Genomic DNA, 12,956 nt, shown 5'->3' with positions numbered 1-12,956 from the left:
AGGCATTCCTCACCGCTTGGAGTTATAAATCATTGTGATCTGGAGGGCGAAAGGTTACCTACCCCCTCATCTTCCACATTACTTGCAACAAAATTTTGCCAAGCCATCAGTGGCTGCGGATCCCAGTGCTGTTTCTCTAGCCACAGAGAATTGAAGTTTACCTCATTTCATATGAGTTAACATTCCTGGTTATTTTTTTTTAACTATCTCTGCTCTATGTGAGGCATTCGAGTGAATGGGCAAGTTGTGAAAGTACTGTGCTTCCATATGCAGACGAAAGCATATAAGGGAAAATCTTACCTCTGAACTGGTAGTCCAGTAATGTGTTGTGTTGTGTAAGAATACATAGCACGACTTATGCCTAGCAGCCTCTAGGAAACTTCAGAATTAGAAGATGGTAAAGTTCACAAAACAGTGGGGCAGGAAATTCAGTTACTACCGCTCACTTCATAGAGTGCGCCCAGGAGTATACCCATGGCATATCACCAATCATACTCCATGAGACTAAGTGATGAAGGAAATACAATGCAATTTGCCTTTGAGTAGTGTGCTGGTGCCCGCATTCCAATTGGGTAGGGCGGGGACAGAAAGTAAATTGAATTTTGTTTCATTTGCTTTGAATGTCGTTAAAAATTAAATATAATTAATTAAGGCCATGTGGCTTTTCAAAGGGACGCTTTGCTTTGTTGAAGGCTTGAGCAAAACTACCCTACGCAGTAAAACTGCAATGCATTGTGTCCTGCTTTTCAACAGTGGGGTGCTGTTTTGCTTTATTGGCTAAGGGCTGCTGGGTATGTGCAGCACATCTGCATAAGTCCTTGTGGTCAAAGCAGAGTGCCTTAACAAGGCAGACTGGCCATGCCTTGATTCTTTGCTGGGGCATAATGAATGCTTCTGCAGGACCTGTACTTCATCAAGGCAGATGTGGCTATTCTGCACAGGCCTGTAGTTAATATGATTCTTCTCTAGGCTCTTCCTCATGGCCCAGTAATGTGCTTTCCTCTCATTCTTGAGTTGGGATTAAAGTATAACAATATGAATTATCTGGTCCCTGCAGCCTGTCTTTCCTATGTCTTAGCAACTAGCTTAGGCTACCCTCACGTAATGTATTGCAGTGCAGTTTCGGTCAGCAGTTAGTGGCTTCCCTACTGTTCCTTCCCCTCCACATAGCATCATCGGCCAGCAGGAAAACCAGCCACTTCTGCCAGCATCTCTTTCTCTGCCCACAGAGACCTGGCCTTTCTAGCAAGTGGTCTTGCTTTATCCTGACCCCAAAAGCTGCACTACAAGCAACTCTAGCAAGAGGAGGAAGAGAAGAGCAAAACGTCTCGAGGGAGCTTTGAAAAATGTTTAGATTTGGAGTGCCTTTGTTTTCCCCTCACACGTACATGTGTGCTAGGATGCCTCGTGAAAGAAATGTACCAAGAGAAACTGTTACAGTAGAGTGGGGGAGAGAAGCAAAAGCTCTGGGCGAGGGCCCAGTTCTGTTTCTGGATGTGAAATCAGTTGGCAGAAGTGCTGGATTGTATTGTAGATATGTGAAGAGCAAACTAAGGCTGGTCTTTGGCGTAGAAGAAAAGTGTCTCCCCTGCTGTTTCATCACAAACACTTCCATAGCAAGCAGCTCTTGAGGGCCAAATTTCTCTCAGAGGTTGGAAATCATCTTTTGATCAAAAGCAAGCTTAGACTGCCAGGTAACTAGTCCTGAATTACGCTGAAATATGGGCACTGCCACTAATCATGGATTTATAGTAGCTGGAGAGACACTGAACCACATTTCTGCCAAATGCAATGTCTTCCAATTCCTCCCATTTGTCCCTCCCTTGGAAAAGGAGCCTCACTTTTACCAGATCCATCCAAAGCTCTTAAGGGCCGTGGGCCTCTACAGAAATACAGTTGGTGCTTATTGCACAAAACATTGCAAAAATGCCATACCCTTCTTTCTTATTTTTCCTCATGAGCCATCCTCTTTTTATTGTTTCTAACCCAACAAATTGTTGGAAGAAATTACGTAAAGATGCTTGGGAGTTTATCTATTGGCAGGATAACTCTCTGAAACCTGAACAGAACAGAACCAAGTTTGGTGTGGTGGGAGAAACCAGAAGAAGAAACTTTAAGTTCAAAAATGGTCTGAATCTGACAGAAAGTTGTGGAGAAAAACATTCCAGAAAAAAATCACCCAATGCATCCCTATGGGAGGGGGACGCGGTGGCGCAGCGGCTTAATGACGCTGAAAGTTGCCGGCCAGAAATGGTCGACGCTTCAGCGGTTCGAGTCCAGCCTTCGCATTAAACAGGGTGAGCTCCTGTTTCCTCCCCAGTTCCTGTCAACCCAACAGGTCGAAAACTCACGTGAGTAGATAAATGGGGACTCTCACTCCGGTGGGAGGAAAAATGCTGGCGGCGCCTTGCAAAAAAGGAGTTGGGAGCAGTTGCCGGTAAGCGCGAAAAACCGCGCGCGCCCGAAAAGGGCGCGAAGCAACGGAAACCCCGCCTCCTGCGCTTGCCAGCTGGGCTCTGCCCTAGGAAGGAGGCTCTGGCAAACCACTTCCGAAAAACAGTTGCCTTGAAAACTGCAAGGACTCGTCCAAGCAGTCACTGCAGGGTCAGCAATGACTGAGCGCAGACAAAAAAAAAAAAATCCCTATGGGACAGGCAGTTGGGCACTGTCTCAGAATGCTACCAGTTATTCCATTCTTAGCTGCCGCCTCCTGATTATGTGACCCAAACTGGAGCTGTTATCAAAGGTTTAGATATAAAATCCAGAAGTCACACACTCCATGCTTTTCAATGGAACGTTGAAAAGAAATTGTCAAAGAGATTTGGGGCTGTTCTTTTGTCTCTCATCAGCAGGATAACTTTTCAAAAACTGATCAGAAGAGGACCAAATGCAGGGTGTGTGAAGAGCCCAGCAAAAGAAAGATCAAGTTCAAAAATGGGCTGGATCTGGTTAAAGGCTGCAGAGAAAAGAAATTCAGAAAAAAATCCCTGATGTATTCCTATGGAAGAGGCATTTGGGCAACAGCTAGGAATGTTGTCAGCTCCTTCATTCTAAGAAGCCACGCTGTAGATGTTTTCGGTAACTTATTGTCTTCTTCAATTCAGTGAATGTTTCCATTTAGGAGACACACACGCACGTACATGTGCAAAATTTAGTGGTTTGTCTCCAAAGCAATCTATTGGAATGTTTTGTTTTTCATCTAGAACAGCCAGTCTGAACATTCTGGAGGTAGTTTATGCATTTCCAGAACAGGAGGTGGTTTGTCATGATGGAGGACTGAACTACGTGTGCCACCATGAACCATTTCCCATTCCACACCATGAACTTCTGGAAATGCACAACCACCCCAGAACTTTCAAGACTGCCCATTTGGGGGGGGGGGGGGGATGTTGCAGACACAACCACTCTGTTTTTCACATCATTTTTCCTTGAGGCCCATCAAGCTCCTGCTCCAATTTTTTAAAGAGTTTTTTTAATTTAGAAAAATGATTGAAAAGCTGGCATGGAGTAAAGCACCAGCCTAAAGCATAGCCTGTATCTTCTGCAATGTTTTTGGATCCCACACAGATTCCAGGTTTTCATTCTTACAAATAAAACAAAACAGAATTTGGATGGTTGCAACCCAATGCTTAGTTTGTCTTCTATGTAATATGAGTGCTTTTTGTGATTGGTCATGTCCACCAATCACAACTTTGTGACTATCTCCATAACATGCTCTTAAAAGTCCAGTGTGTCCACTGGGCCCAAAATATTAGGGACACTTGTAGCTCAACAACTTCCAAATAAATTATTAGAGCTAACAGTGTTGAACACTGATACTAAGAAAAGACCATGTCAAATAAGGAATCCAAGATATTGGACATAAACAGGCTTGTGTGGTTGTTTCAAAATCAGCATTTTATCTAATTTCATTTTTATATTTTTCTCCTGTGGGATTCTGTTTTTTTTTTTTCAACCATCTGATTGTTTTAACAATTCATGTCACTTGTAACCTGCCCAGAGAACTTCAACGTGGGCTTACTAAATAAATAATACATGTGTTATGTACAGCCCCTAATTTAGAGGCAGAACTTAATGCACATTATATTGCTTGTATTAGGCCAATTGATTTTTAAAGTTCTAAAGAGATTATGTGAGAGGTTCATTTCTAATGCACAAGAACAAAATAATCTTTAAGCCTCAACTGAAAATGCTCTTTTTTTGTTCTTCAGAAAAAGCAGATTCACAATACAGTCCTGTATTTAGAATTAACTGCCACTGAATTCCAGAATAAAAATTACTTCGAAGAAGGCTTGTGTGGAATTGCAGGCTGCATAAATTAAAAACTCATTTGAGAAAATGAGTGCAATTTTATTGGAACTAAATACATTAAGAATTGCATTTAGATAAGCACACATAGGATCAGGCTGTAAAAAATTTCTTACTGGGCAACCGGTCTCTTTATGTTTTAATCTATACCATAAGTCCATGGTATAGATTAATTCCATTACATTATTATCTGTTACTTGCTTTAATTGTGCAATACATGCAATTGCTTTTGATAAAGTGAGGGTCTAAGATGGATAGCAAATTAGTAAATACTAACATTGTTTAGTAAAAAATGCTCATTTTCTCAGAACAGAAATGAAGTACTATTTATTATAACAGATTTTGTCTTCTGACTTATTTGTATGGGGAAGAATACTTTCAAAGACACGTGTTGCTTACTTCTAACATACGTAAACTGGCACAAAGATTTTACTTGTTAACGATACAGCCTTTGTCACTGTACTGTTCTGATTCTGAGAAATTGCTGAAGCTTTTATGCTGCTCTGATTCTTGCATCTAAGACTTCTGAGGCAATGTGTTTTAAGTCTGATAAAGGAGCAGTTGATCACTTTGATGCCAAAGAAAGCATACAGATGGTGGGCAGCAGTGAGTCATCTTTATTTCCTTCACATGGAGGGACAAGCCACTCATGTGGGTGGCTTGTCATTTGAATAGTCTGTGCCGGAACTGTATAGGAGTTCTAGGGAACTCATGAAAGCCACAGGATTTCAAAGAGAAAGCCAAACTGTATCTGGGCTGCAAAAATCCTGAGAGTCATTAAATAGCAGCAAAGAATTATTTTATGTATGTATTTTGTGATTGTTCTGAATTTTTGCAATCCGCATATGGTAGCCCTGCTTCTAAATAACTAAAACCTGGGCAAAAGCTCATGGTCCCACAGGTGTGCAGCAAGCAATGATGACAGGAAGGTGACAACACAACACAAATGGTGGAATTTGTGTTGGGATTCACATTTCATCACTTTCACATTACATTCCCTTCCTGCAGAAACCTATAAATGTAACCAAGACATGTCTGCTCAGAAGTGGAGTCTATGCATGTAACATTAGTTTCTTCACTGATCACCACACAAGCATGCACCAATATGATGCTGTCTGGCACTTATCCCAGGCCCATGATTGAAGATCCTGAGCTGTATTGGTCTTAAAGTAGTTTTCCCTTCTTATTTTGACACTGTCCAAGGACAGGCTCAAGGTGTACAAAATCTGTTCAGCTTGGTCATCCATTACCTTGGAGGGAAGTCAGGTGATGGGAGGGACTTGAAAACAAGGCAATGGCAAGGTAGCAATAAGGACAGCAGATTTTGTGCTGGTCTAGTTTTTTGCTGAATCAAGGATGAATAGAGAGCACTTCAGTAGTGGGGAAGACCTTTGGTTGTCTCCTAACTACTTGCTTTATGACAGGGGATCTTAACCTGGGCCCCAGAATAGATTTCAGGGAGTCCATGAACTTGGATGGAAAAAAAAATTAGAGGTAGTTCTCATGACAGTAATTGGGACTAGGAACTCTGTTGCTAAATGCCACGGTTGTAAGGCACAACATCATGTGACTGTGCCAACTGATGACAGCAGTTCTGGCAGTCCCAGCTGCCTTCATTAGGCAAATCCCACGTGGTCGCGGCATCCTGCGGTCTCATGATTGCCATTTGCAACTTTCTGCTGGCTTCCCCATTGGCTTTGCTTTTTGGAAGCCAGCAGTGAAGCTCATAGGACACTGTGATGTCACTGCTGAGCACCCAAATTGCAATCACATGACGTAGGGACACTGCGGCGGCCACAACTACGAGGACCCATTGTAAGTACCCCTTGTTCAGTGCTGTCGTAACGTCAAGCAGTCACTGAATGAGTGGACATTAAACAAGCACTACCTGTATTGTCACTAACCACTGAAATTTAGCTTTTCTTGTTTTTGATTTAATATATTAATAAGGAAGCACATATATTACTATATATTTCTTACTTTTTAAATATGTATCACTATAATTGAGCATAACTGTTTCCTTTGTAATACAGTCTGTATCTATGAACTATATTTCTGCATTTAAATAATTTTTTCTGAGAAGGGGTACATAGGTTTTACCAGACTCTCAGCGGGTCCATGGCACAAAAAAGTTAAGAATCCATGTTTTATGGCTATTCCATTTTTTTTTTTCTTTCTCTTTTCACCTCTCTAAACTGAAACATGTCATTCTGGTGATCTTTGTACTTTTCTAATTTGCATGATGTTTTTGTAGCACAGCTCTGTTGGCAGCTGGTGTCCTTGCAACGAGTATGAGTAAACACTACTGAACTGTAATCCTGGATCCTAAGACTCTGTTATGTCCATCAATTTATTCTCAAATAATTGTTCCTTGCAAGAGGACTTACAGCAACTTTCAGTAGCCTGTAAATGTAAAAACGTTCTCTTCATTAACAAATCTCTTAACTCATAGTGATTACTTCATATTGTTGAAAATAAATTCTCCAGAGGCAAGCTACCAAGAATGTAGTTTTAAACACATTTACAAAGGAAAGGAAGCATTAACGGTTAACTACAAAACTGTACCACAAAATGAAAAGTGTTGTTGTTATGGAAAATGTCCATTCATATTTTTGTTCAGTATCTTTGGTAAATTAAACATACAATTTTTATCTGTAAAGGAAAGATATATGAAAATGGGGGGGGGCTGTAGGGGAGGAATAGATTAAAATTTCTCTCTCTTACTGGTGGGGAAGATTGGAAAATTCTCTCATAATAGCAATTAACTAAGAAAAGCTGGTTAACTCAATCACTACTACTAGCGGAGATTTATTTCTGTCAGTATATGCAGGAGGACTGCCAAGTGCTCAATTTTGATCACATGACTGCGGGGGTGCTGCAATGGCCCTAACTTCAAGGACCAGTCGTAACTACCATTCATTTAGCACCGTTTAAACTTCAAATGGTTGCTGAATGAGGACTACCTGTACTTTTACTAAAGACTAGAAACCTCTTATGGACTTTTTGCTGAAAATGGAAAAAAAATGAATTGGTGATTTATGGATTTGCTGACTAAAAAAGGTTGGATATGGGAAAAAGAGAATTAGGATGTAATTTTAATGAGGGAGGAAAGAAGATAAGTTTGTTTGTAACTGCTGTAAAGATTGGAAGTAGCTTTATATTTTTCTTTTTTTCTATTTGTATTTCTTTTCACACTTTTCTTACTTTCTCACTTCACATTATTGTTTTTTTTTCTTTTCTTTAATCTTACTTTAGATTATTTCATATTTATCTTTTATCTCTGTAATAATTTTTAATAAACATTTTATATGTGTGTGTCCTTCTGTAGTATTTTTAATGGAAATTCATACTCTGTTTTTTACAGTGATTACTTAGAACAGATTCAGCAGGCATTTGTTCCTAATTCACTGTGCACTTAGCAAAATCAAAACTAATCGGAGGCATGCTAGAAAATAATTACATTTGTTGAACTCTTTTACAAGAATAGTTTACAGAAAAAATTCCCCTTTGAGTTATCTCAGAATAGATACAGCTTATTTTCATTTCATTATACTGATTATTTAAATCCCATTCCTTTATTAAAGAAATAATCAAATAAACATCAATAATACATTAAAAGAAAGCAAAAGCAGATATGAATAGTAATGTCAGTAAAATATCAAGAGATAGCAATATTAAGTGTCCTAATACAGCAGGCTAGTGTTTAAAAGCTATTCTAAATGCAAAGTTACTATCAAATGAACATATATGATCTTGGCATAGTTTCTACATTGGTGGAAACCTTGAAATGTTTGTATTACTTCAATTGATGTTTATATTTTCACGTTGCACATATAGCAGTATTGGATAATTACAGTGCTTTGGTGACATATTTTTTGTCTAATACCTGGCATTTCTAGTTAAAATTGCATTTTTTTCTGGGCCAAGAATGGTATCTCAGCAGCCACATTCCAAAACACAGTGAGTCAATGTAAAGGAATTTAGAAATGACCTTGGGAAGGTATGAAAGCCATTAACGAGGGACCTAGAGAAGTGGTTACACAGTCCAGAGATTGATGGAAGCATGAGAAAAAAGCTCACCATCACCAGCACTTCCACCTTAATTTTATTTAGTATAAAATGGGGCAGAATAAAACTTAGACTTTCAAGATTCTGTTATAATACCCTACAACAATAAAATAGTATTCTTGGAATCGCTGCGGCATCTGTTCCTTGATTTGGCTGGCCTCAAACAACTGACAGTAGGACTAGGACAAAACCTAAATTTGATATAAATTTATATTTAATTAACATTAAATATAATATTACACTCAATCCTTGTAATCCACAGGGGTTACGTTCTTGAAAACCCTCACAGAAACAGAAACCACGGTTATTGAAGCATTCATCCTAGTGAGAACATGTGATCTATTATCAGAACGACACTGAGACTTGTTAACACAACAAATACTGCAAGAACAAGAACAGAGTTTCCCTTAGTGAAGCTCATGTTGATGCTGCGCAATAAAGCTCTCAGACTTTTTTCCCTACTATGCATGGCTGCGTATAGCCGCATTGAGACCGCGTTTGACAAAAAATGTGTTACACTTTTATAGAAGCGTATAAGCGAATCTGAGGAAGCAGAATGCGCAGATAATGAGGATTGAGGGTATTACCTTCTAGTCAACTATTGAATAATTTTCCCGTCCTGGCACATTAAAACTTATAATTTAGTAATAGTTTTTGGAGGTCTATTGGGGACACATCCAAGGTTCTTGGGGACTGCATTCATATGTTTAAGTTAAAAAGATCTCTAGCTGAAATCTTGAAGAGCTGCTGTTAGGCAGCATAGACAAGACTAAATCCCATGGTCTCTTTGCCTGTATTCAAATGTCATAATAGGAACATATTTAGCCTTCTGTGACAAGGATAAACAAGGCTGCAAAAGGAGTTCAGTAGTGTTAGCTTTCTTTTCAAGAAACTGCAATTTGCTGTGTCTTCTAAACTGAAACACCATGGTTAATTTTAACAATCTGTGTAATAGATTGCAACTGGTTTATTCCAACAAAGCATTGTTACAATTAATTTAGAGTTTGGATGCTAATCAAATCTGGAAGCCAAAGTTCCCAGTCTCTTCCTTGCAAAGAGTATGGAAGGGAAAGTGAGAGTCCACAGGAGACTAGATTTGTTCTCATAAGAATGAACCATTATTTTTACAATGTCTGAATACTGTCAGTATGATCAATCTTAATGCATGCTTAGTTTTCCTCCTGAGATTATCTGGACTTTTAGGAAGCTAGTATCTAATGGCTACGTACTTGGAAAAAAGTATTCTTTAATCCAGGGATGCACAATTTTGTTTCAGGACAAGGTCACATTTTCCTTTTGAATATCATTTTTGGGGTTGCTTTCTAAAGAAGGTAGAACTGCATTTCATTTTATTTTGTTCAGTATAAAAACTTTTGCCATGCTGTAGGGATCACACCAAGGCTTTTGGAACAGCAAGCGGGTCTGTGTCCTCAGGATGGGCATCTCTGCTGGAGAAAAGAGCTCAGAGTCTTCTTACAAAATTGGTTCCTCCAATACACTAGTAAAAATAGCTGTTAGCAGGTTGGTCTCAGAGAACAAAACAGAACAAAGGATAGTCTCATACAGTCATATATGATAATGAAGGAGTCCACAAACTTAGAAGTTTGTTTTTTACTGTCTTTGCTGGACTGTCTCTGCACTGTTGGACTGCAGTAGCTTAATTCTTAGTACTTATAATCAGCCATAGCAAAGGGATTTTGAATTTCAGTACTTACGTTGAAATTTCAGGTTGAAAAATGCAAAAATCTAGGTTTGTCAAGTCTAACCAAAGTGATAAAAAAAGAAAAAGATCACTGACTTGAGGCCAATGAGTAATACATGAAGTGGGAAATCAGCCTAACTGCTGATGTGTTTTCCAGCCTTAAGAGATTTGCATGAATTCAGTAATATTTCCTGAACACTGAAGGTTTTCATCTCCATTTACAGGTTGAGACCTTCCAGGTTACACAGATTCTTGCCATGTGGCATATGGTTTTCAAACTAAGAATATTGATATCACTTTCCAATCAGACAAAACAACTAATCCTTCAAAGTTACCTGTTCAACATTAATAATTTTGATTCTCTGTACAATATTGAAGAAAACTTGACTATGCCTATAGAATATGACTTTTATAAGCATAGTCAAGGCATTTACAGCAACAATGCCATTGTTTGGCATTGTTGCTGTAAATAGCAAACAGCGTTTTCAGGAGAGTGTGAAAAACGATTTTTTTCAAGGCTATCTGTCATTAAATTGGATTTAAAAAGCACAGTTCACACCTGGGATTCCATTAGGGCAATATATAATATGAATTCTTCTGCTGAAACCACCTATAATTAATGTTTGAAAGGCAAAAGAAAGGAAAATGTATTCAGTTCATCTGCCTTTTTTCAAAACAAATATTAATCAGAAGTCTAGAAATTATGTAAATTCAGAGCCAGACTTGTTACAATACACATTTTTAAAGTGAGCTTAGCCTGCCCAACTTGCTGTTGTTTTGAAGAAAGGACACTATATTTTTTTTTCTTGTGAATGGGGACCCCAGCCATTCCAATTTCTGCTGAAAACTCCCCTCCCAGTTACTAATACCTATTAGACCAGTGTTGTCCAAACTTGGCCACTTTAAGATGAGTGGACTTCAACTCCCAGAATTCCCCAGCCAGCATTCTGGGAGTTGAAGTCCACTCATCTTAAAGTGGCCAAGTTTGGACAACACTGTATTAGACCATGAAGGGATTGTTAATAGTAAACTATACCTACATGGACATATGGCAGTCCATGGAATACAGTGTGAGCCTTCAGATCAGATTGGGAGTAAGTTCTGGACCAGATCCTGTGGCTGCTGCTGCTTCAAAAGAGAAGTAGCCAGTTTGCATATACTTTTTAATAACTTTTTTCCCCAACATATAGTTTTAGCCTTTAGCAGCATTCAAATGCAGTTGCACATTCCAAGTCACCACTGAAAATTTCACCACCCCCAAACAAAACTGCTAAAAGATCTGAAACACGACAACCTTCACCTGTCTTGTTGGGAGAGCCCTGCAGAAGTAAGTCAAAAGCCAATCTAATGCAATGTTTGGTTTCCCAGAAGTCAACCAGTTGCCTCACTAATAACAAGAGGAAACCCATAGCAATCTCCCGCTATTGTTTGCAGACTACTGGTGTTGGGAGGGGGGAGGACTCCTTGCAGACTCTGTTCCTGGAAATAATGTACAGAGATTAAATCTTCGTACTCTGGATTTAAAATCTGTGAATCTGTATCAAGTGTTATCGTTTATTCTTTCCAAAACAACGTGATGTTAGAACATGAAAGAAACGATGCAAAGGGGCTCAGAACTATCCAGCTAACCGACAGTGAGATACCTCTCCCCAAACTCAAAAGAAAGAGACTACAGTAAATGCAGTATGGTGAGAGAAGCTGGTAAACAAAATATGGGTTAGAACTGGTTTGGGGTTGCAGGGAAAACATTCCAGGAAAAAAAACAAAAAATCCACAAATGCTTCCCTTTAGGAGAGGCAAATGGGTAGTTGCTTGAAATGCTGCCAAATGCCCCACCCTAAGCACCCTTCTTTCTCTTCCTGGTCACATGATTCAGGGCAGAGCACACGCAGCCTGCCCTGTGCCTCCCAGTGCACACATCATACCCAAACACAGAGAGATGTAGCACAAGGGGAAAACAAAAACACAGACACAATACACTATTTCATTGCATGGGGGGAAAAGGCCTCTTATGGCCACTGCTGGTAAAAGGATTGGAAAGAATTTAAAAATCCGTGCTCTGCATTTTCTTTAACTTGTTTTTTTTTTAAATAAACCCACAGGAATTACGCAAAGGATCTGGCCTTCTGTTCAGAAGATGGAAATATAAAACATCCACTGCCTTGTCCAACAAAAACCAAAACGCGGGACAATGAGGAATGGTTTTCTGCAGTTCTACTGCCATACTAGTAGCGTGCGATAACTTCATCCCATAGAACTGTTGGCATCATATAAACAGTTCCCCAACTTTGAGGGATGAACATGTAGTTTTGGAGCAGAGGAGGAGATACCAGGGTGAGGGAACGATCTCAGAACCAATTCTTGATTTCACCAGCCTGAGGAGGTAGTATTTCTGTACCACTACAAAACAATAAATTGGAATAAAAGCATTTTATGATTGAGCTTCTCCCACTCCTGTTGCAAAGAGGGAAGGCAAGATCCATTGCTTAAATATCAGGAATGAATCATCTTTCCCTGGCCATCAGCCAAACTTCACTTTGGGGAAGAGGAATAGGCAGAGGGCCACAGGGGATGGAGCACAGATGGAATGAGTGGGGTGATGATGCAAAGGAAATGGGGCTGCATTTCTGGGGGATGGAGAGTATGGGGAGAGAGTGTCTTGCTTGTAAAACTATATTAAAACTTTTCTGTTTTAACACAAAGTGGTGTTTGTTGCCAACCTAAAAATGAGTACTGTAACTGCACCACCAGTGTTTGGCAACTGCACGACTGAAATCTGTTAGCATAGTCAGAGGGGGGTCCAGAAATTGCACCAGAGGAGCCCTGTGCTACCCATTTCTTGTACATGATAGCACGTCGCCATGTGAACATCCACTTG

Source organism: Python bivittatus, unplaced genomic scaffold (genome assembly GCF_059951505.1).
Source record: "Python bivittatus isolate LINGU-HERP-01145 unplaced genomic scaffold, Pbiv_v1 ctg000700_np1212, whole genome shotgun sequence".
Taxonomy (NCBI): domain Eukaryota; kingdom Metazoa; phylum Chordata; class Lepidosauria; order Squamata; family Pythonidae; genus Python; species Python bivittatus.
This window is presented reverse-complemented; position numbering follows the sequence as displayed.